Source organism: Cucumis sativus, chromosome 5 (assembly GCF_000004075.3).
Source record: "Cucumis sativus cultivar 9930 chromosome 5, Cucumber_9930_V3, whole genome shotgun sequence".
Lineage (NCBI taxonomy): Eukaryota > Viridiplantae > Streptophyta > Magnoliopsida > Cucurbitales > Cucurbitaceae > Cucumis > Cucumis sativus.
The window spans coordinates 15,546,648-15,571,003 of NC_026659.2; the positions used below are offsets into that span (position 1 = coordinate 15,546,648).

Below are 24,356 nucleotides of genomic sequence, written 5' to 3' on the forward strand. Positions count from 1 at the left end.
AACTTATATTTGAATATGATTCAAATTTAAGTTAAGTTTAAATATAAGATATTTAACTTAGCTATTAATTAATTGGAAAATTAATTAATAATTTAGTTCTATTTAATTAAATTTATAAAATAATATTGCAGAGATATTCATTCAAATAAGATTTGAATTGAAATATTAATTGAATATGATTTAATTAATTATATTAATATAAATCTATAAGATATTGGAGAGATATTTGTTCAAATAAGATTTGAATGAAATATTAATTAAATATGATTTAATTAATTATTAACTAATTGATTAATTATTAATTAATTAGTACATTTGATAATAAAATCTCATGATTCTCTCATACTCCTTTTCCTATTCCAAGAAAGAAAGAGAATTATAAATATCTAGAAGAAAACAGTTTTCTTTAACGAAAATCATTAAGAAAAAAGCCAAGGCTTTTTCTCTCTGGAAGAAGGATTTCTCTCAAATATCTCTAAACTTTTTTCCATCCCAATTGGTTCCCACAAACCAATCTCATTCCAGATGATAGAAAAGTTTACGACGGGTGGTGTTCCAATTTAGAGATTGATTTGTAGATTCAGAGACGTCATCGAAAGTAAGTTATCGTATCTTATTCTTTAAAAGCATGCTTAGAATTTATTTATAATTTTGATTCTAAAATTTTGCCAATGTACCGATATTTTAATATTCCCAAATTAATTTGAGTAATGATTCTTTAATTCTTGCGCTGCCATAGGGCTTTTATCCCTTTAAGGACCTCTGTGCACATGACTATAATACCTCCATAAGGTTGCAATATGTCTCTCATAATAAGCTCGGTATAGATTTAAAACATACAAATCATAGGCTAATGGAAAACTCATTCATCATTCTCCAATCATGCTTAAAAACTTTGGATATGGAAATCACTTTACTTGTAAAACATACTTCACAATAATTTTTACCTTTCAATATCAATAGCATACCAGAAGCATTTTCTAAACCCATGCTTTAAAATCATACTGATTTCCTCAAACTCAAACATTGAACATTTACCTTGGAAAGCATGTTTATATAGAACAAGGAACTGCAATAACTTAGAAATTATTTTTAAACATTTTAAACGATACTCACAGTTTTCTTAGCCTCCCAGTCTATAGATTTGTCAAATATTTTTTTGTCTTGAAAAATTGAGAATTTAAACCTAAATTATCCTTCTATAACAAGAAATTATCCAAACAAACTCCAAAATTTCCAAACACACCAAAACTTATCAAAATTAGGTGTCATGGCATTGTTGCCAGCATAGCTTGGGCGGCAGGCATGCACGCGTGTGTGCAAACCATCAGGGGATCTGGTCGAGTGCTTGTCGTGCATGCCTGGCCTTGTCATGTGTTGGGGTGCTGTGTGTAACGCCTCACCTTGCCATGCATTGTGCGCTCATGGCCTATCGCATAGCCTGGCTCGCGCTCCTTGCCGCTTAGCTATGCGTTCGGCCATTTCGCGTGACACACCAACATAAAAAAATAACCTCTTTCGCTTACCTTGCACGATCAACAAATCCTTCCTTCCTGACGCTTGCTCAACTTCACAACAAATCCAGAACACTGAAATTTTCCAGAAATCTACTATCAACTTAAAAAATTCATAACTTTCGATACATAACTTAAAATGCAAAACTTCCTATTTCAAACTTGCTTAGGAATGGGTTAAAGATCTTACCTCAAAATCTCAACTTGAAATTTGAAACATTAAGTTCTGTAGCCTCCAAAAACTAACTATTGCTTAGAATCTAACGAAATCTAACCTTCAAGTGTTCTTGATCTTCAAACTCAATCTTCCTTTAATCACTTTCATCCCACAACCTCACACTAAAAAATAGACTCACAAATAAAGCTACTTCAACTTGAATGACTTAATTTGTATGAGAGAATTAAGAGAACTTTTGTTTTGAAGTGAGACTATTTATAGAGTTGTCTGGAAAGTGGAATTGGCCACCTCCTACTTGTATGGAACCTAACCTTGCATGCTTAGAACACCTGAAAACCACTTAACCGACTACCCAAAACGCCTAAAAGCACTCTTAAATGTCTAACCTTAAATTCTCCTTGCCAAGTGCATGGTCTTCTCGCTAAATTAACCTCTACACAATTTAGCCACATAGCTTGTCTTCACCTAATCTTACTTGTTCGCATAGCACAAACTAACCTCGCAACTCCTTCAAACGCTAAGTCAAAATGCCAAGACACCTCTAACAAGTCTCCTTACCTAACAGTAAACGTCTAGGACATTCTTTTAAAGGTTCTCGCCTAGTCTTAAGCCAAATTCCTAGCAACTTTCACACATGCATGCCTTATCCTTTGAAGGTTCTTCTCACCAACAACGCCCTTCTCGCCTGAGTCATCTCCAAAACGCCTAACACCCACAAAATAATATCCTATATCATTTTGGCTGCTAACTACAATCTTTCACACTTAGCCAAAATCTCTTTTCTTGCCCACCTAACAAAGAACAACAAACCACTTAATTTCTTTAAAACACTTAACACTTAAACTTTTTAGGGAGTTTCAAGAACTAGGTTGTACAACCGAACCATGAAATGAATAATCTCTCTTATTAACATCGTACTACTTGAGACCATATTTCACCAGGATGACCATAGGTGACTTGACCTGAATCCTGAGTGAGTTGTGAACTCTTGCCTATGGAGGTGGTCATTTGATCTGCATGGGTGAGAGTGATCTATGTTGCTGACTCAATATGCTACCATTTTAGGGATTCGTCTTGATTGAGGAGTTAGGAACACAACTACACAAGAAGAAATTTACTCATTCTCTATATATGGAGTAAGTAGAGAAATTTCTCTCTTAAGGGCTAATTCTAGAGCTTGAACAATGTAGCACCACAAGCTCTTTTGGCCAGAGAGGAGTTCAGTTATAGTGAGACTATAACTTATTGTTCATTAAAGAAATCAATGGTACTTAAGGAGTTAAATATAACTACAGGGACAAAACAGTAATTGTTGGCCTAGCTGTACATACGAGCAATTTATGAAGGGTCATTGCACTGTCGATTGATTATATTTGATGGACACATAAATATATTTACAGTAAGAATAGTGCAACTATTAGTTTTTAGTGGAATGACTTAGAGTTGATGAATGAAGATTAATTAGATTAATTTAACTAAAGAGTTTAATTAACTAATCTCATTATTATTATTAGAGAACTAAACCATTAGTTATATTATATGTGATATAATATGATTTTAAATTTAAATTTATTTTATATTAATTAATTTAATATAATTTAATTACCTTGAGGAGGAGGAAGAGGGAGGGAGGGAGTTATTTGATAACTCCATCTCTTAAAAAATGGTTAAGATAGAGAGAACTCTTTCCCTTTGTGTTTTACTATCTCTCTTATAAAAAAACCTTTATAAAGGTTTCCTTTTACAAAATCATTACCATAACCACAACTCTTTTTGTGATTTTCACGTTGAGAATAACAAAATAGACTTTGTGGTTTTTTTGGAAAACTCTACGAAAATGCATTCTTGGAAGATTCTACAAATGTTAGATTACTTTTTTCCTTTTCTACATAGAAAAGCATGTTTAGTTTTTACTTTTGTTTTCTCTAAATTTTGTGGGTTTTCAAATTGAATTTAATTTGCATGATGTTCATAACTTACGCAATACAAATTTCATTCCTTCCATATTGTGCAATTACTTTTCAAAGTTACTGTTTTAAGAAATAAATTTATTTTGGTGCTCGTCTTCAAAATAATTAGAAACATTTCTCTTTTAATTCGAAATTAGTGGGAACAAAAATAAGTTTCTCTTGTTTCCATTTTGACTTTATTTCTCTCGGTTTCTATTTTCCTCTTCAGCTTGTCTTCTACCTTCTCGATTTCGTCTTCTCTCTTTCTTGTTCTTCACCTTTGTTCTCCTCTATCTTCTTTCTTCAATGACTACAGCTTCGTTCTCCAGCTCTCTGTTCCTCTTCTCTCTTCTCTCTTCTCTGGCTCTCCATTCCTCTTTCACCTTCGTTCTCTGGCTAAAGGTATGTGTTTTTTTCTCTATTTCTTCATTCTCCAACAAGTAATAATATGGCTCTGTCTCCTGTCGAGATCTCCATCTCCCTTAAAATCGGGGTTTCCATCACTTGTGTATTGTTTTTGTTTTGTTTTATTTTTGTTGATGAATTTTTGTTTGTTGTTGATGGATTGCTTTCTATATTATCCTCCTCCAAAAATGCAAATCTAAAGGTTACCTACTCCTTGAATTGGAAGTATAATTGAATCACGTGAGGGTAAGTGAAGATATTTATGCTTATTTGTTATTTTATCTTTTGCTATTGAAAATTAGAGTTATATTGACTTGGAGTTCTTCATTCAAACATCACACACACAATGTTAGCTTGAACGAATGAAATTTGTCTACAGTGTATTGTTTTCACTAGTGAATTCACTACAACAAAAAAGTATCTATTTTACATCCCAAAATTGAAAGGAGAAAAAAAAAACTGTCCCAAAAGATAAAAATTCGCGTTTTTTGGCGGAAACAGATGAAAGTTTTCAGATTCTACTTTTTGCCACAATTATTCGTTGTCATCAAAGATGCAGAAAATTTTTTATTAAACTAAAGTTTCCACCTATTCTTAAACCCAGCTCACGCAAATGAAAATTCCAAACCCTCACATGATTTCGATCATCTCCGACCATCAATCTGAATGGTGAGTGGATTGTGTCTGCTGACGTGTCTGGGATTGTGAGGATTTGGGCACTCATACTAAGTTCATGCTCAAGGAGTTTAAGGTTTTGTCTGGGCTGATCGATGATTTGCAATTGTCTCCTGATGGAATGAGGATTGTGGCTTGTGGTGAAGTGAACGGAAAATCGTTCGTGCGTGCTTTTATGTGAGTTTGTTTCCTTTTTCGTATTTTGTTTTTGATAATTTTTGTGTTGATAAGTGATGAGAATCTTGTGAATCATATAGTTGTACTCCGTGGGCATTGGTTTATTACAAATTGCTTTTGCAAAACTAGGATGCAAATTTTAGTCATGCTTATCTGAAATTCAGTTTCTATTAGTCACTTAAATGAACTTTTATTCATATTCCCTTTATTTTCTTTAACAAGTTGAAGGTTCCCATGAATTTGAAATCTCCTTGTTCATCACTTTCCCAAGTATCCGATATGTCTTCTTCTTTAATTGGCTCACGTAATGAATGTCTGATCTGGTGTTAGATTTCATCTATAGTAGGATATGAAGACCTTGTAAGGAATTGAAAGTGTTCTTAATTGTTTTAACTTTCTTTCCTGGCTAACCTACTGTCACTTGACTTGATTAATTAGGTGGGATTCAGGTACGAATGTTGGCGAGTTTGATGGTCATTCTAGCAGGTTTTAAGTTGTGCATCTAAACCAACAAGACCCTTTTGCAATGCCACTTGCGGAGAGCATTTCCTAGTGAATTTTTATGAAGGACCACCATTTAGATTTAAGCTATCTCTCAAGTTTGTTGATTGTTATTCTTTCTAAATGCAGGTCGTCTGTACTTCCCTTCCGTATTTATTGATGACATTATAACGAACTTCAATTGCATTGTGTTGGAGTCTGTTACTTTCGGAACTTAGTGCTGATAATGGCCATCTGAAGCATGAAAGTTTGTGTTACTAGTTTCTACAGTTTGCTTTTGGCTTATAGTCTTGTCTTCTTTGTAATTATGTAATATTGAAATATTTTAGGCTAGGCTATGAGAAGCTAAAATAATGGATGCTGAAGCCAAAAAGTAGTAATCTATTCCTGCAGCTGAAGTGTGCATGTAGAGTTGATCAAGAAACAAAGAAGTTTTACCCCAAAAAGAAAAATACTTAGGTGTATCCTAGAATTTTTTCTTTTTGTGTTTAGGGTTTAGGGACCATTCCAAGATGGACATACAATTCTTCATTTTTTCTTTGTGTGTAATAAGAATGGGATGAACAAAGATGAGTGCACTATTGCTCTTAAGTTTGAAAGATATCTGGTGACTTGTTTATTTATTTATTGTTATTATTTCTTTTTTGTTCTTAGATATTTTGTGTTTACTTTGTAATGTGATATGTTTATTCTTGATAAGATTTTATTATCAATCGAAATTTTGAAATTCATGTCTCTTTTTAAATCCATAAAGTCCTCAATGGAAACCTTTGGGATGTGTCTTCAGAGACCATTCAAATTTTGTCAACTGTTTAAGGTTCATTACTATAAGCTCCAACAAGAAGGGAATAATATATGATGGGACGAATGGGGATAAGATGGGAGAACTCTCTTCCGATGATGGGCATAAAGGCAGTATTTATGTTGTCAACTGAAGTTCGGATGGAAAACGGGTTAGTGTAGATTTATTTTTTTGGTTTCTGTTGACTGTATGATTATAAATATACTATTGATAAATCCTCAAGTTGACAGTTTCTAATCTTCATAGTATACTATTGGAAAAACTCTAGCAAATAAAATGATTCTTCCAATTGCAATGGACGGAAATTGGGCACTTTTTATATTGTAGCCTATTTCCTCCTATATTAGGTAATCTAATTTAAAAGATGGAGAGATTTAAGAATATGCAACTTGAATGCACCAAATAGTGGTTATAACTTATTAGTTGAGTTATATCTTATAAGTTGAGTATTGATATATGAGAAGAAAAGTTGGAAATGATTAAAGTTCCTCAGTTCCTAATTATTTCAAGTTGTCTTTTACAAAAGTTTCTACTTGCAGAATACCATATTATTTGCTCCTAGCCAAGTATTGAGATGGTTATAAGGCAAAAGCAATTTTGTTTCTCTGTTACAAGTAACCATTTGTTTGCACTAATGACTGAAAATGTGTATTGTAGATTGAATATTGCATCTTCATTTTCACATTTTCTTGTTTCTAATGGCCATTGGTTATGGTTATCTTTATATCATGTGGACGTTTGCTACTGAGTATGGTTTTCGAAACTTGTATTACTCTCAACTATTATTGCTGGTGCTCATACTTCAAGTGTGATCTCATTATTCATCATTTAGACTTGTTAGTTATAGACATTTTTTCCCTTTTTTGTTGTGCTAAAAAATGTATACCCCACTGTACTTAAATTTCCATTTACCACCTACTTTGAACTTTATACATTTTTCCCATGGACAAATCATAATGTTGCGCTAAAAGAACTGTGAAAAAATAGTTTGTAAAATTTCGCTCACAGACCCACCTTTCAATCCTTCAAAGAACTGTGAAAAAATGGTTTGTGATATTTGATTTTCTTTCAATGTTATTTCAATTTCATTTGCTCAATTTAATGAGTTTGGTCAATTTAACCTTATAGGCTGAAACCATGTTTGAGAAGTACAACTTTTACGGGGTCTTCATTCAAATCCAAGCAAGTTTTAACTTCCTATGCTTAAGGTGCTTATAAAGATGAATTGAAAGTCAAAATTGTGCTTAGTTATTTTTCTGAACTTGTCATCTTTCCCTACTACTTTTCTTTCTCAATTTTTTCCTATAGTTTTCATCTAATTTTTTACTTAATTTTTTCTTTTTGTGTTAACAAGTTTACTGGCTGGGTTAGTCATTGACTCTGGTGATGGTGTCAGTGGTAAACAATTTACGTACTTGTCGAGAAGAGATTTAAAGGTATAGTTCTAGGGGTTTTTTTTTCTCTCTTTTTCATTTTCTTTCATTTTTAGCTTTCTAATCAATCAATAAGTTTTTGTTCATGGGGTTAATTCTCCGCTTTCAGATTATGTCTAGATATTGTGTTGCTAAAAGCTGAGGTTGTGAACTACTTTTACCCATTGTAGTTGTCAATCTAGCTAGAATAAAGGATTTGGATATTGATCTTCAAAACTAATTTCACTTCAGGTTTTTTATTGTTTATTTGTCATGAGATTATTGGTGTTCTATTCTTCAATGTTGCTTTGTTTTGTAGGTTTAATCATGCTCTAAGGTCAGTTGTCAATATTATACAAACTTCACATATATGGCTCTATTTTGTTGTTTAACTTGCTCTTCTTTTATAGACAAGATATCTTCATTTTCAGAACTGGCCTGTCAAATGGAGGTGGTGTCGGGATCTCCAATCTTTTATATTTGTATGTGAGAGACATAAAAGGTGCATTGTTGGATATCTCATCCCATCCTGTGGTTGTTGATGTTGATGAGATATCCAACAATGAATCCTTAGTATAGAATGAGCATCATATTAACATCAATCATTCGTATAGAATTAGCAGTATTGTATAATAAATTAAGGGCAAAACGATATGTTTCTTTATTTATTTCATGATAGTTGGTTTTGCACCTAATGTAACTATGGTATATCACTAATAGTACTTAAATGTAGATCCCATTGATTGACATCATTTTATTCTTTTTCTTTTTTACATTCTTCTGTGCTTGCTACAGAGTAAAATTTTATGTGGCTGTTTGCTATATTCATGTTGTACTCTCTTTAAGTGAGTTGCACTCTTTTGCTCTGTGATGTATGCTTATATCCATGTTGTCTTTGTAGGTTCAACTGGAGTCGACAACTTCATGAGTTTTCCTTCAAAGAAGTTTATCTGTACCATCAAAATACACTGGCTAGCATGGTTCAAGCACCAAAGAATATTTTCAGAGATGAAGGCTTATCGGTTGGTTGTTATGCTTGTGCAGAAAATCATGTTATATGTATTCTATTGAAAAGAGAGACAACGAGTTCACACCAATTTACGTGGAAACACGAGTACCGGGAGAAAAACCACGATTGTTTGTGTTGTTATTATTTTCTAATGAATAAAGCAATAGGTACAAGAGAGAATAAATAGAGTACACAATGAAATAAAAAAGGAAAAGATTTAGGAAAATAAGGAATACATTCCCATAATCTTTCCATAATTATTCTAGGATTCTAACAAGGAAAAAGCCTAGAAAAAAAGGAAAGAATTCCAACACTCCCCCTCAAGTTGGGACGTAAATATCAATGAGGCCCAACTTGCTAACGCAGAAGTCGAAGTTTGGTCTGAGAAGCCCTTTGGTAAGAACATCAGCAACCTGTTGACTCGAAGGGATGTACGGAATGCATATGCTCCCACTGTCAAGTTTTTCTTTGATAAAATGTCGATCAATCTCAACATGTTTAGTTCTATCATGTTGAACAGGGTTGTTAGCAATACTAATAGCGGCTTTATTATCACAGAAAAGCTTCAATGGTGTCTCACATTCCTGATGAAGATCTGTCAAAACTTTCTGAAGCCAAATTTCCTCACATATTCCTAAACTCATAGCTCTATATTCAGCCTCAGCGCTGCTCCTGGCCACAACACTTTGCTTCTTACTCCTCCAAGTTACAAGATTGCCCCAAACAAAGGTACAATAACCAGAGGTAGATTTTCTGTCAACAACAGATCCTGCCCAATCCGAGTCAGTGTATGCCTCAATGGTCTTTCTGTCTGTTTTTCTAAACATCAGCCCTTTACCAGGTGTTGATTTTAAGTATCTCAAGATTCTGTTGACAGCTTTCATGTGTTCCTCATTAGGGGTCTGCATAAACTGGCTGACAACACTCACAGCAAAGGAAATATCAGGACGAGTATGAGATAAGTAAATTAATTTACCCACGAGGCGTTGATATTGTTCTTTATCAACTGGAACTTGATCATCAGAGTTTCCTAGTTTGCAGTTGAATTCAATAGGAGTGTCAGTGGGACGACATCCTAACATACCTGTCTCAGTTAACAAATCAAGGATGTATTTTCTTTGAGATACGGAGATACCTTCTTTAGATCTGGCCACCTCCATTCCAAGGAAATATTTCAAATTTCCCAAATCCTTGATTTCAAACTCATCGCCCATTCTCTGCTTTAGTTGACTGATTTCTGCCTGATCATCTCCAGTCAAAACAATGTCATCCACATAAACTATTAGAAAAGCAATCTTTCCTGTTTTGGAAACCTTTGTAAATAAAGTATGATCAGAGTGTCCCTGCCTGTACCCTTGGGACTTGACAAAGGTAGTGAATCTGTCAAACCATGCTCTGGGAGACTGTTTCAGACCATATATAGATTTCTGGAGTTTACACACATGCTGACCAAACTGAGCTTCAAATCCAGGCGGAGGGCTCATGTAGACTTCCTCTACGAGGTCTCCATTCAAAAAGGCATTCTTAACATCCAGCTGATATAAAGGCCAATCTTTGTTCACAGCAACAGATAACAGAACTCTAATAGTATTCAACTTAGCAACTGGAGAAAAAGTTTCTGAATAGTCAATACCATAGGTTTGAGTAAATCCCTTCGCAACTAACCTTGCCTTGTGTCTGTCAAGAGTACCATCAGCTTTGTATTTGAGAGAGAACACCCATTTGCATCCCACAGTTTTGTGTCCCTTAGGTAGAGTACAAATGTCCCAAGTACTATTCTTTTCAAGAGCTTTCATCTCTTCCATGACAGCATTCTTCCATTCAGGATACTTTAAAGCAGTGTAGATATCTTTTGGTATTATGGTAGAGTCAAGGCTTGCTGTAAAAGCTCTGAACTGAGGAGAGAGACTATCGTAGGAAACATAATTGCAAATGGGGTGTTTAGTACAAGACCTGGTGCCTTTTCTCAGAGCAATGGGAATGTCAAGAGAGGAATCATACTCATCTGATTTTCCTGTATGACCCTGTTCCGCTTCATTATTACGGGTTTCTATTCTGACCTCAATCTCATCACCACTGTCCTTTTCTTCCACGTTTTCAAGAACAGCAACATTAGACCTGTCATTCTCACTTATCATATTCTTAGTACAGGGTTCAGTAGGGTTTTCCATACCTTGATCTCGAGGAGGTTCAGAGTCTTGGACTGGAGCCGGCGGCTGACTAGTAGGGGAACCGACTTCCTTTTTGTGATTCCTCCTGTAGTACGTTTTCCAGGGGACTTGGTTTGTGGGTAGGACTATGGAATGAGGAATGATGTTAGACACAACACTAGGAGTGGGTTCGATGAATTCAAAGGTGTTGTTAGACTCTTCACTCACACTCTCCCCCTGAAGATGGCTAACGGGAAAGTAGGGTCGATCCTCACAGAAAGTAACATCCATAGTGACAAAGTATTTTCTGGATGGTGGGTGAAAACATTTATAACCACGCTGGTGAGGGGGATACCCAACAAACACACATGCCTGAGCCCGAGGGGTAAATTTGGTTTGATTAGGGCCAAAATTATGGACATAAGCGGTACACCCAAACACACGAAGAGGAACCTCAGAAACATGACGAGTCGATGGGTAGGACTCCTTAAGACAATCTAAGGGAGTTTGAAGATGAAGAATACGAGAAGGCATTCTATTGATTAAATGAGCTGCTGTAAGAATAGCATCTCCCCACAAGTATGAAGGAAGGGAAGTAGAAAGCATAAGGGAACGGGCTACTTCCAGAAGGTGACGGTTTTTTCGCTCGGCCACTCCATTTTGTTGAGGAGTGTAGGCGCACGAGTTTTGATGAACAATCCCCTTGGAAGCAAGAAATTCACTAAGGTTATGGTTTTGGAATTCCCGACCATTATCACTCCGAAGAATAGCAATTTTTTGATGGAATTGTGTTTCAATGGTGTGATAGAAATTTTGAAACATAGAGGAAACCTCAGATTTATCAGTGATAAGGTAGACCCAGGTAAGACGGGTATGATCATCAATGAAGGTTACGAACCACCGTTTTCCAGATGAGGTTGTTATCTTGGATGGTCCCCAGACATCACTATGAACAAGAGTGAAGGGTTGGGTTGGTTTGTATGGTTGTGAGGGAAAAGAGACTCGATGTTGTTTGGCCTGAATACACACATCACAAGATAAGGTAGTCATCTCAACTTTAGAGAAGAGATGTGGAAATAAATGTTTCATATATTGAAAATTAGGGTGGCCTAAACGAAAATGCCACAACATACAATCTTGTTCAGAAGTAGTGAAATAGGAAGATAAGAGACTAGTCCTAGGAATGCTACTAGAAGAGGTATCGTCATCAAGGAGGTAGAGTCCCCTACTATGCCGGGCAGTGCCAATCATCCTCCCCGAGCTCAAGTCCTGAAAAGAGACAGAATCAGGTAAGAATATTGCTTTGCAGTTTAACTCATGAGTGATCTTGCTTATCGAAAGCAAATTATAAGATAGTTTGGGCACATGCAAAACATTATGTAAGGAGAGCCCTGCACAAGGAGAAATCTTCCCCTTTCCAGCAATGGGGGCCAAGGAGCCATCTGCAATTCTAATTGTCTCGTTCCCAGCACAAGGAATGTAAGATACAAAATGTTCAGAGGACCCAGTCAAATGATCTGTGGCACCAGAATCCAGAATCCAGGGGTTCTTCCCATCAATACTAACAAGACCGAAGGAATGAGGTATACCTGATTGGACAATGGCACCTAAAGTGGCAAGACTGAGATCAGTTTGGTTTTTGTGTGGATCGGATTGTTGAGGAGGTTCAGCAGACTCACTCACATACGCCCGCCCTGTGTTCTGTTTGTCGTTGGAAGGGCGTTTCTTACTTCCTGGGGGACGACCATGTAACTTCCAACATTGTTCTTTGGTATGCCATTGTTTTTTGCAATGCTCGCAGACAGGAATTGGTTTTCCATTATGCTTGTCACTGCTACTGTTAGAAGATCTTGCACTAAAAGCAGCAGAGTCAATAGTAGGGGTTGCGGAAATATTCATAGCACTTGTGCGATCTTCCTCGAGGCGGATTTCAGAGCAAACTTCCATCAGGGAGGGAATCGGTCTTTGACCTAGTATACGCCCTCGAACTACATCAAACTTAGGATTAAGACCAGCAAGAAAGTCATAAATCCTGTCATTCTCTTCAATTCTCGAGTACTGTACACCATCAGTGGGATCACGCCAGACTAGTTCTCTGCATAGGTCCATTTCTTGCCATATAAGAGAAAGCTTATTGAAAAAGGATGTGACATCCATGGTTCCTTGCTTGCATTCATGAACTTGCTTTCTCAGCGTGTATAGACGAGAGGCATTCTGACGTTTTGAGTAAAGTGTCTGGGCTGTGTCCCAAATATCCTTGGCTGTTGCAGCAAACAATAACGGCTTGCCAATTTGAGGTTCCATACTATTGATCAATATGGATCGAAGAATAGAGTCTTCTGCCTTCCAATATCGTTCATGTGGGTCGCCCGGTAGGGGGCGAGGTATTTCCCCTGTCAGAAAGCTAAATTTTTGTCGTCCTTCGAGGACCATCTTTACTGACTGAGACCATGAGAAATAGTTGTTGCCATTCAACTTTTCTCCTGAAAGATGATACATGGAAGACTGAGCCACCGTATTAGTCACATAAGGAGAGGATACATTAGGGAACGAGTTTACCGGATTCTCAGAATACATCGGTAGAGTGGATGTCGTCCCTAAGGTAGCCTCAAGTGCTGCTATCTGTTGTCGAAGCCCTTCCAATTGTTGATGAACTATTCCCGAGGAAGCTTGCACGTTACGGTTGGAATATGCCGAAGATTCACCAACCTCAAATGTTGAGTGAATTTGAGAGTTTTTAACATCGGGATGGTAGCTAGGATCATTGGGTGGCTGGCCATACAGATTTGACGGCAGAAGCGGTGGTAGCCGATTGGAATTAGATGGCAGAACATAAATCGGGGCGTGGGGAGCAATATAGGCCGCGGACGAAGAAAAGGGTTGGACAGATGGGATGGTCGGCGCCGTCTGAGGAAGAAAACCAGGCGCGTGGTGGTCCGGCGGCGGCGCGTGGTGGTCCAGTGACGACGCGTGGTGGTCCGGCGGCGGCGCGTGGTGGTCCGGTGACGGCGCGGACGACTGCGGTAATGACGAAAAATTATTTTCGGACGTTTTCTGTAGCCGGCTTAATAATTCGTCCATGGCAGCACTCATCCGAGCATCGATGGCAGCAGCTACGGCAGCACTAAAATTGATGGCTGTCCCTTCTGTTTGATTTTCATAAGTGGTTTGGTTTTTTTGGGTTTCTAGGGTGTTTTCATTGTCCCGCTCTGATACCATATTGAAAAGAGAGACAACGAGTTCACACCAATTTACGTGGAAACCCGAGTACCGGGAGAAAAACCACGATTGTTTGTGTTGTTATTATTTTCTAATGAATAAAGCAATAGGTACAAGGGAGAATAAATAGAGTACACAATGGAATAAAAAAAGGAAAAGATTTAGGAAAATAAGGAATACATTCCCATAATCTTTCCATAATTATTCTAGGATTCTAACAAGGAAAAAGCCTAGAAAAAAAGGAAAGAATTCCAACATATTCTAATGGTATTTATACTAGTTTTGATTAAGGGATGAAATTTCATACTTGTAAATTATTCAAACTTGATTGAAAATGTACGAATATTACAAAGCGTATTAGCATATATGTATTAAAGTGTTGACTATTTGTTTCTATATGGGTGTGATGTATTATAACATTATTATCATTCAAATGGTTTGTGTAATGGCGGAGCGACAAGAAGAATAAGAAAAAACTGTAGTAATTGAGAAATTTGCAACAGGAAAAAAAATGTCATAATATATGAATTCGTGACATTTCTTAATTGTCATCAATATTAAAACAATGACAACTTTTTTTATAAAAAATTGTCACGATTGACATATCCTTGACATTTAAAAAATGTCACAATAAACGAATTTGCGATATTTTTTTAGCTGTCATTAATAGCAAATGATGACAGTTATTTGTTGTCATAATATAAAATATGACCATTATTTGTTGTTATAAAATAATAATTAACGACATTTATTTTTTGTCATGAAACAACTTATTGCGACAGTTTTGGAAAACTGTCATGGAAGAACTTTCCATGACTCCCAATACTATGATTATAAATAATTGTCATAAATTTTATTCATGACAGAAAATAATTGTCGCGTAGACCATTTTTGTTACAGCTTGTCTGCTAAAACTCCATCCATTTGTACTATGTTTGGCGTTGAGAAGCATTTCTTTCTATAGTTTGGTGCTAAATTGTTATTGTCAATTCAATTGTGATGAGAATACTAAAGTATTGAGATTGACATTCAATAACTCGGTTCATAGTTTGTTAAGTAAAGGTTGTTTGTGTAAATTTGATGGCTTTATTGACACCCTTATAATAGTTAAGTTTAGTGATTTTGACGGTTTAAAGTATGGCTTGGAGTGATGAAAGTTTAATCTAAAAGTTATGATGCGAACAACATATGCCTTTGAGGTTTTTTACTTCAATAAATTGTTACTTTGAGATGTTTCAATAGTTAAAGTTTAGTTTGAGACTATTTTTTACTATTTTGTTTTTCATTTTCCAACTGTGCAATTAATAGAAAACCTGCCTTTAATAGCCTTTGAACGGTTTAAGTATCTATCTCAAATTATTTATTTAGAGTTGGGTTGATTTGGCCATTGTTGTTGCTTATAGGCAAAAAAAGAGAAACTCAAATATAACTAGAGAAGTTTTCAAGGTTTTTTTTTCTTTTCTTTTTGGTGAAGTAATTAGTTGTTAAAAATAATTGAGATGAACAAAAACAAGCCCAGAAAAGAATTCTCCAAGAATCGGAATAAAAAAATAATTCTGTAGCCAAACAGTGATCCAACAACAAGAGCAGCAACAATGCAAGCGGTAACAAAATATGGAGTAATCTGATACTCATAAAGATGAGCTCTCTACAATGGACCTCCACCATCTCCAAATCCACCACCAGCCATCTTTAATTTCTCTCTCTATTTCTTTTCTCAACCTTCTTCTTCCTCTCTTCTGTTTTCTCCACAAATGTATATATATATATATAAAGAACAGCAGCTGCTACTGCTAATAGTCAAAACTCCAACCTCCAATTGCGAAGATAAATTATGGACACACACAGTTTTTCTTTTAAAAAAAACGAAGATTTAAAGAGTCGACGATGAAATTGGGATCATGATTGGCATGTGAACACGCACCTGTTTATTGGCCAAGACACCCCTGAACCCAAAAATCATTTGGAAACCAATGACAAACACTCCTTCTGGATAATATCTCTTCTTATCTGATGATGCTAACAATGTAACCAAACCAATTTGAAATTTCTTGTCCTTGATTTCTGTTACCAGTTTGTGAGATCTGCTTGTATGTATATTTTTGTTGTTGTTTTTGTATTATCTTCTCTATTTTTTAGAATATTATGTTACAAGTAAGAAAAAGTAATTTCAGTATACAAGAAAAGGGTTGTTATGCTGACCGCTTGAGATTAAGCTGTGTGTTTAGGTTTCAGTAGTTTACACTTTCTTGAAGTTGGAAAATAGAAAGACAGTAAGATAGGAAGAGAATTGTTTCTTATATATGAGTTTCGTCTTTTGCTTTTACTTTTTTTTCTTTGAAATACAAATTTGTATGCTGCTATTTTTGTTTGTAGTTGAAGAATTTGTCGACCAATTTGGAGTGTGGTATAATTGAATTAGATGTGAGTTGACATCATCTAAGAAAAATACGCCGTGGGAGAGATGATGTTGCCAATCAAACTTGGACAACATTTAAAGGATAGATGCAACTTTATGTTTATGTTATTGTTTTTATTTGTGTATTAAGACTTGTTTGTATTAAATGATAGAAACCTTTTGATAATTTTTTTTTTATATTTTGTGTAAGACGTATTTTTGTTTAATGTTTAATTGAATTAGTTGTGAGTTGAGTTTAATGTATGACATATTATTAATAAAACAACAAATAATAAATATGAAACATGAAATAATTATCAAACAAGAAATAAGAAGCAGTTATCAAATACATTTCTATTTCTTGTCTTTTTTAAAAAAAGAAACATGGAACAAGAAACGAAGATGTTACCAAACGAGCCCTTAGTAATTGGTAGAAAAAAATGTAATCATATGACAATATGGTAGTAATAAAAAATTACTTAACAAAAATCGAAATGTAATAAAATTATTATCATAAACTAATTAGTAATTATAAAAGAAAATACAAGGTTACTAAATAGAAATTCATATCATTTTCAATTAATTAACTAACCCATAGTAAATTAGTATCATTAACATAACAATAACCTCAAATAGCAATTAGACATTTAGTTTCAAACTGAACCGCAAACACTCCTACATTTTAGTCATCCACAATTTCACTTAGGCTACAAAATTTAAAATCTTGAATCAATGGGTTCAATTTCCATACTTATTCATAAACAAAACTTTTCTCCTTTCCTAAGTCGCGACCTTAGCCTTCTTTCTTTTTGGGAAATTGCAAAAAATAGGCTAAAAATGGAGTGGAAAATGAATTTTAGAATTGATTTTGAAAAAGTACAGATTTAGGACAAATTTAGAGTGAAATGTCCACAATACCCTTATTTAATTTCTCCCTTTCCTTTTCTTCTCTTCAACCTAAAAACAAAACAACATTAAAATAAAAAAGTAAACTTTAACTCTCCCGCTTTTGAACTCTCCTCCTTCCACACTTTGACTTCAACTTCGGTGCCTCTGGTGAACGTCTCTTCCATCCATTTCTTCTCCACGGCTCTGTGTTTTTAGTTTCGACTTCAACTTTGGTGAACTCTTCTCCACTCCTTTCTGATTTCAACTTCGTTTTCACCGGACCTCTCAATTTCTTCTTCACGGATCTTTGTTTTATTTTCGAATTGATCAACTCTGGTGAACGCTTCTCCACTCCTTTCCGATTTTAGCTTTGTTTTCACCAGACCTCTCTATTTCTTCTCCACTCCTCTCCGTTGGCAGTATCGTATCCATCCTCTTTGAAGTCAAGTGAGTAATAAAATCTAAGTTTTTTTTTTTAATATATAAATCATTATTGTTTCAGTTGTCTATTGAGATATATGAGATTTTTGTTGGACACATTTTAGATATACCATTAAATTTGTAGAGAAGAAATGCATATGTTCTACAGGCACACACACATAGAGAGCCGTGGGAACATGAATTCTGTTTTTAGGCAGAAGAACCATATTGGACGAAGAACCATTTCCACTCACCACAAACTGTAATAATAGATAATTGGGTTAATAATCCATTATATTTGTGCATGCTACAAATATATATATATATATATATATATACATACCTTGGAGTTTAGAACATGAATTCTAGCATATTTGGTATCCCATCTAAACTCAACAAAGCTACCAGTAGAATAATGTTGAAAGACATTATCATTTTTAGAGTTAATCACATTATTATAATCAAAAGTTGCATTGTTGTTCTCTACTTTGTTGATGTTTTTAGTGATGTAGTTCCAATAAACTACAATCTTTGTTGCCTTGTATAACCAAACAGCTTCCCATATTAATTCGTCCTATGTCGAACCAGTATTTAGGATTCGTTTGTTAGAGAGAATTTGAAAACAAATGATTCAATGGGTTTTGTTCCTAAACATAAGAATTGTAGGCTTTCCTCCCACTATTAATCATTTTAGTAAAGGTGTTACAATATATGTTTAGGAGTGCAAGCAATTTGATTTAGTAAGCCTCCTATGAACTTGTCAACCCCCTATCACATGTTTATTTAGCATGCCCTTACACAGGTTTATTGCTATGGTAAGCCTCTTATGAACTTGTCAACCCCTCACTAGCAATCTCATTTTAGTAAAGGTGTTACAATATATGTTTATTGGGCTTTAATGTTTTATCTCACACCTATCTCACACATATCAAAATTTCAATAGGAGTTTCAAAAGGAGATTGCTATCCTTCCTAAACCGTTTAGAATGGTCCTATACATGTTTAGCAAGTTTATTAGGCTTAGCAAGTTTATTAGAATGTTTTAATATTTTATCTCGCACATATCAAAATGAGATTGCTACCCTTCCTAAACCGTTTAGAATGATCCTATGTATGTTTAGCAAGTTTATTGAGTCATAATGTTTTAACTCGCACCTATCTTCCACCACATATATTTAAGCTTAATTTGGATGTTTGTTTGATAATTAATTTAGCTTTTGATATTGCATATGTAGGAGATTGAAGTTAATTTAGGTGAGTTTTGGTTGAATTTGAACTGAGTTGGAATGTGAAAAAGATTTCCAAGCAATGGATGTTGGAATTGTCTTTCAAACGAATTCTCGTGTGGATGTCAATGGGAGTATTGGTTTTGTTAGTTGAACATCTTGCTTTACGTTTGGATATTAGATGTTTAATATTGTTATGCAACAATTTGTATCTCTCCAACTTCAGGCTAAATAGATAACATAACATTTAATTATATGAAAATTTGAATTCCATCCATTTGATATGAATGATTCTTTGACAAGCTAGGTTATTACTAGTTAGCTTTCTTTTGTCCTCTGATGATATTTGGAGTGATGAAGCATAATTATTAAGGTTCATTTTGTAGCTGCCTGAATTCTTTTGTTTTTGCTGTGTTGTTAGACTTCCCTGTGATCAAGGACGTAGTTGAGGCTGCTGATTTATTGAGCAACAAATGTCATCATATTGTTTTGGTTGAATCAATATGTAAATGACCAATTATTATTATGTATTTTCTAATGTTACAAGAGTGATTGTCATTTTCACTTTTGTCTACATATCTCATAGTTGATGAAAATTATCTTCATTCTTTTAAAGATAAAGTAAGTATTAAATGTAGAATAATCAATATCAAAAAAGATGAAAAGGACATCATATCTTTTAATGGAGCAAGTATATCAATTTTGTTATTACACGAGCTAATTTTTGTGGATTGGATGGTTACAACTTACAAAATTAAGATTCAAATGTTAACATCATCTCCTAAAATAAACAACCCACGTCAATTAAAGTTCGACCCAAACAAAAGAAATTGGAATAAAAAAATTCCATAAAACCTATAGATAACATGGCCTTACAAGGAAATAAAAATATGTAAGAACCTCCAACCAAATAGTAATCTCTTATTCCAGACTAAGGAAAACCTCCCTGCTTATTCCAGACCCAAGAGGCGCATGATTGAATGCCTAATTAGGTAAGAATCACAAAAAACTGTAGAACAAAACAAATTCAGAATGTCTTTCACAAAGATGAGAAACAAAAAAACTCTCGGTATAGTTATAACTACACAACAAACCATCTTATTGCAGCAGCCTTCAGCTGGAGATATTGTCACTGCTTTGCATCATAATGTACACAACAAACCATCCCTACATATTTTATCTTTAGCTTAAACCTTACTCAAGACTTCTTCAGCTTCAAACTGGCAAGTGCATGTTTCAATCTGTTGGTATTGCTATAATTTCTATTTTCTAACAAGAAACTTAAGGCACATAAATTTTGAAAATGAGAGAGAAAATATGAAGCTATGAAAACCAAACTCTCAAAATCGAAAGCTGGTACAACCTTCAAAAGAAACCATGAACTTATGCACACCAATCAACACATTTTTTAAGAGGAAAAACGTTCCTTTTTTTTTCCTAATGAATAACCATGTTTTCATTGAGAAAAAAAAATGAAAGAACTTATGGACATATAAAAAAGGAGGAAGCTACCTAAAAGAAAGTCCTTCAATCAAGCAAAATAAAGCTAAGGGAACTATCAAAAAGATTATTAACAGAATCCCACAAAGAAGCATAGAACTTGGCAAGGGCATGAGTACCTCAAACAAACATTTGTTGATGAAGGAGAAGAAAATGAAAGAAAAAACAAAAAACAAAACCGACCCTAGAAACTGAAACATAAACAAAATAAAACTTAGTTTCTATAACAATCAAAAAATTGTTTTAATATAACAAAACAAATGAAAATTGAAAAAGAAGATGAAGGAGAGAATGTCAATTAGAGATCAAAGAGAAAGGGAAACTTACATGATCAGAGTAAGTTGACAGGACATGCAATTCCACTGAGATAAAACCAAATCAAGTGTTTATAATTTTTGGTTTTTGGAGAAAGCTTATGTGATGCAGTTGCAGCACCTACACCCTCATTTTCCTTTCACTTGGGCTTTTAGGAATTGAATAGAAGCTTAAAAAAGCACAAAAGTAATTAGCTAAACATGCAAAACATATTCCTATACTTTTATTTTTGGAAATATGGCTATGACAAGCTTCTTTTGGGCCTAATACCATATAAAATGGTTGTAATTACAAGCAAAGTAATACAAACATTGTGAAAAAAATTTCATAAGTAAATATTCTTTAAAATGTTCACACATTGATTTTGATAACCAAAACCAAAAGATGGCAATCAAAACTAAACTATATCTAGAGAATAAAAAAAAAAAATACAAAGTATGATAAATAAAAAGAGAAGGAAAGTCTTCAAATTAGATTTGTTAGAGAGATGACTTTAGTGATCTTGCAAACAACTCAGGAAATATTTTTATGATCATCTTCCACCTGCATTAAAACAAGAAACTTTTTTTACATCGTGATCTTGCAAACAACTCAAGCAAAAACCAAGCTATGACCCGCACTAGTTTAAAAAACACACTTGGGGAATGATTTACACTACACATTGGGTTCTCTTTACGTTGCACACCAAGATAGAAACCATCAATGTTGCATTTAAAGAACCAAAAACTGACGCATTGAAGGTACTCAAAATATGTTACCAAGACCTAAACCATCGTTCATTTTAAGACAAAAACCATCAGTGTTGCATACGAAGACAAATAAACAGAAACCATATAAGGACATTACCAATGCAAGTATAAAACTAATACTACATACCAAGACAGTAACTAATCTTGTATGCTAGACTTCTCAATGTATGAAATTGGATTGGTACATGTTAATCTATTGTGGTCTATTTCTTTACATCGACTACACTTATGCAATTTTGGTGCTTCACCTACACTTGGAATCTCTTTTTCTTTGGTCGATCAACTCTTTTGACTACTTTCAGAGGTAAGATAGTCATATGTACATATTCTTCACTTGTCTTCCATTCCGACTGATTCTCAACTAGGTAGACAACCTCTTAATATGCTGCCAACAAACATTCATTAGTGTAATAGTTAGCACATAAACTATATATATTTATATTGCGATCCCGTGCTACAACAATTACATGTGCGCATGGTAGTTGCTTAGCTTGAAACTCCTTACAAGTGCACTCTTGAGTATGAAAATTTACAACCTCGTCTTTATCTATATCTTTAACATGGAATTGGTAACAATCAATTGAGTTGACCTTCATTGTCAAAGCTCGTCCTTATTTCTTTTGTAGAACTAACTTTGTTCATTTAGTCAATGTAGATGTCACTTTAATGCCTTCTTCTCGGCGCTCCCAAAACCAATGTTGTAGCAAAACTAGAACATGTTCAAGGAATGAAGCAATAGGCAAATCTCTAGGTTCTTTCAGTATAGAATCCATGGACTCTACTATATTTGTTGTCATCATGTTATATCGTCTTCCTGGACAGTGAACACGAGACCATCGTGTTATTCCAATGTCGTTTAAATATTTTCCTGAATCATTAGGAAATGCAAGAATACTTCTTCACGATTCTAAGAACGTTGATTCACGATATGTTCTCGATGCATTGTAAAACAAAGTAGATACAATGTCATTCTTATATTTATCATTCAAATTTTGAGTCAAATGTTGGACACAAAGTCCATGGAATGCGGAGGGAAAAACCGATGAAATACCATTGTTTTCCAATCTGTCACGAAGCCTAGATTAGACACCTCCCCTATTGCACCGTTCAATTTCTCTAAGAACCACTATCTTGAAGCATCTGTTTCTCTATTCACCACTCCAAAGGCAAGAGGATAAATTTAATTGTTACCATATAAGCAAACGACAACTATCAACTGACCCGATATTTGTTCTTAAGGAATGTTCCATCCATGACTATAACTGGTCTAATGCAATTTAAGAATCCTCGAACATATGGACCAACAACCATAAAAAGATATTTGAAGAAACAATCATCTTCAAGTTTCATGTGAAATATTGTACCTAGATTTGCATATTTGAGAGCTTTACCATATCTAAGCAATAGATTATATGACTCTTCAGGACACCCTCGCACTCGTTCATACACATTTTCTCTAGCACGCCATGCTTTTTCATAACTCATATTTATGTCATAGTCTTGCCTCATGTCTTCTATGATATCACGTGGTTTGTATAGATGACCAATTCCCTTGAATTTTGACTTTATTAATTCTCCAACAACCCAAGATTTTGCTTGCCTATGGTCACGATTCAAAAACTCAAGAGAACACGAATGAACTTTGACATACTTTTTAATCTTGAATATATTTGAATCCTTCAATCTTACCGCTCGCAGTCTCCAACCACACTTGTTGTCAATGTATCTAATAAAAAAAACCTCTTTTGTAGACTTTTTTACCACAAACTAGAAAAAAAATTCATCGCCAAGACACTTAATCTCATTGACAAATCTCTTTTGCAAAATAATATTTGTCCTAAATCCAACTCCTCACTTGTAGGGCTTTCTTCGGACCAATCACTCCTTTCTGTCTTCAACTTTCAGCTAGAAGAGTTGTAATGAACTTTAGATTTTTCTTTGCAATCTTTTGTAGAAGCATCTCTAAGTTGTGGGATGTCAAATGATTCACTATTCATCTCAATTGACTCCCATGTAAAAGTATTATCTTTCGAATCATATGACTCATATGATTCCCATATAGTCGAAGTGGTTCCTATCATGTTATCACACAAGCCAACTTCAACTTCACGAATATGAACTTCATTCTCATTTAATGTATCCATTGCAATTGGAGGATGAGGATTTAAGTTATGAGCTTGGTTGCTCCCGGATACTGAATTATAATCTTTATTTAACACTTTCTTGCTTTGATTGCTTCTAGGCTCAAATGAGACGTACAAATGGATCTCTAGTGTATTTTCACTAAGAAGATAAAACTTCAAATCACGGTTATTGCTTAACTCAAATGCTTAACTCAAATGGAGGAGCTTCGTGTTCCACTTTTATCTCATATATGCATCTTATCATTATGTCGAACTTTGTTGGGTCAACTTCTGCAAGGTCATATAATTATGCTTGTAAATCTTTATGGGTTATTTCTTTACTGATAACAATGTCTTTTAACATGCCTCCTTCATATTTTCTTCGTCTTTCATCTCATGTACCACCGTAACACACTAAAATTCAAAGATGTGACATCCTTAAACCACCTTAAACTTCTTAATTCCTGCGAAAAATGATTTGAAGTTAGAATTTGACATATCACATAAAACAAGTTTATTGACTTATTTTGCGAAATTAAAAAAAAAAAAAAACAGTAGCTAAACAATAAATAAAACTTGCATAGTCGAACCCTAAATAAGTATATGACTAATTCAGTCTTGGACATTTAAAGTTTGACAGCTGCGAGATCTTTACGAGATACAAAAAACAATAGTTAAAAGTAACCCTAAATCAATTCATTTGAGATTAAACATTTGAATTTAAGAACCTGCGAGATGCGTGTGAGA

General features: G+C 34.6%; 1 long non-coding RNA gene across 5 annotated transcripts; it reads left to right on the top strand.

The window, feature by feature from the left end:
• The first annotated feature begins 3,810 nt into the window (after window positions 1-3,810).
• Window positions 3,811-6,022, top strand: LOC101211544. 5 transcript variants are annotated; one of them, XR_004216496.1, is made up of 4 exons: window positions 3,823-4,043; window positions 4,249-4,292; window positions 4,651-4,898; window positions 5,337-6,022. It is a non-coding gene; the product is annotated as an uncharacterized LOC101211544 (long non-coding RNA). The 5 variants fall into 5 exon arrangements; XR_004216495.1 differs by having other exon boundaries at window positions 3,811-4,043; window positions 4,249-4,898; XR_969529.2 differs by lacking the exon at window positions 4,249-4,292 and having other exon boundaries at window positions 3,828-4,043.
• Window positions 6,023-24,356: the final 18,334 nt, after the last annotated feature.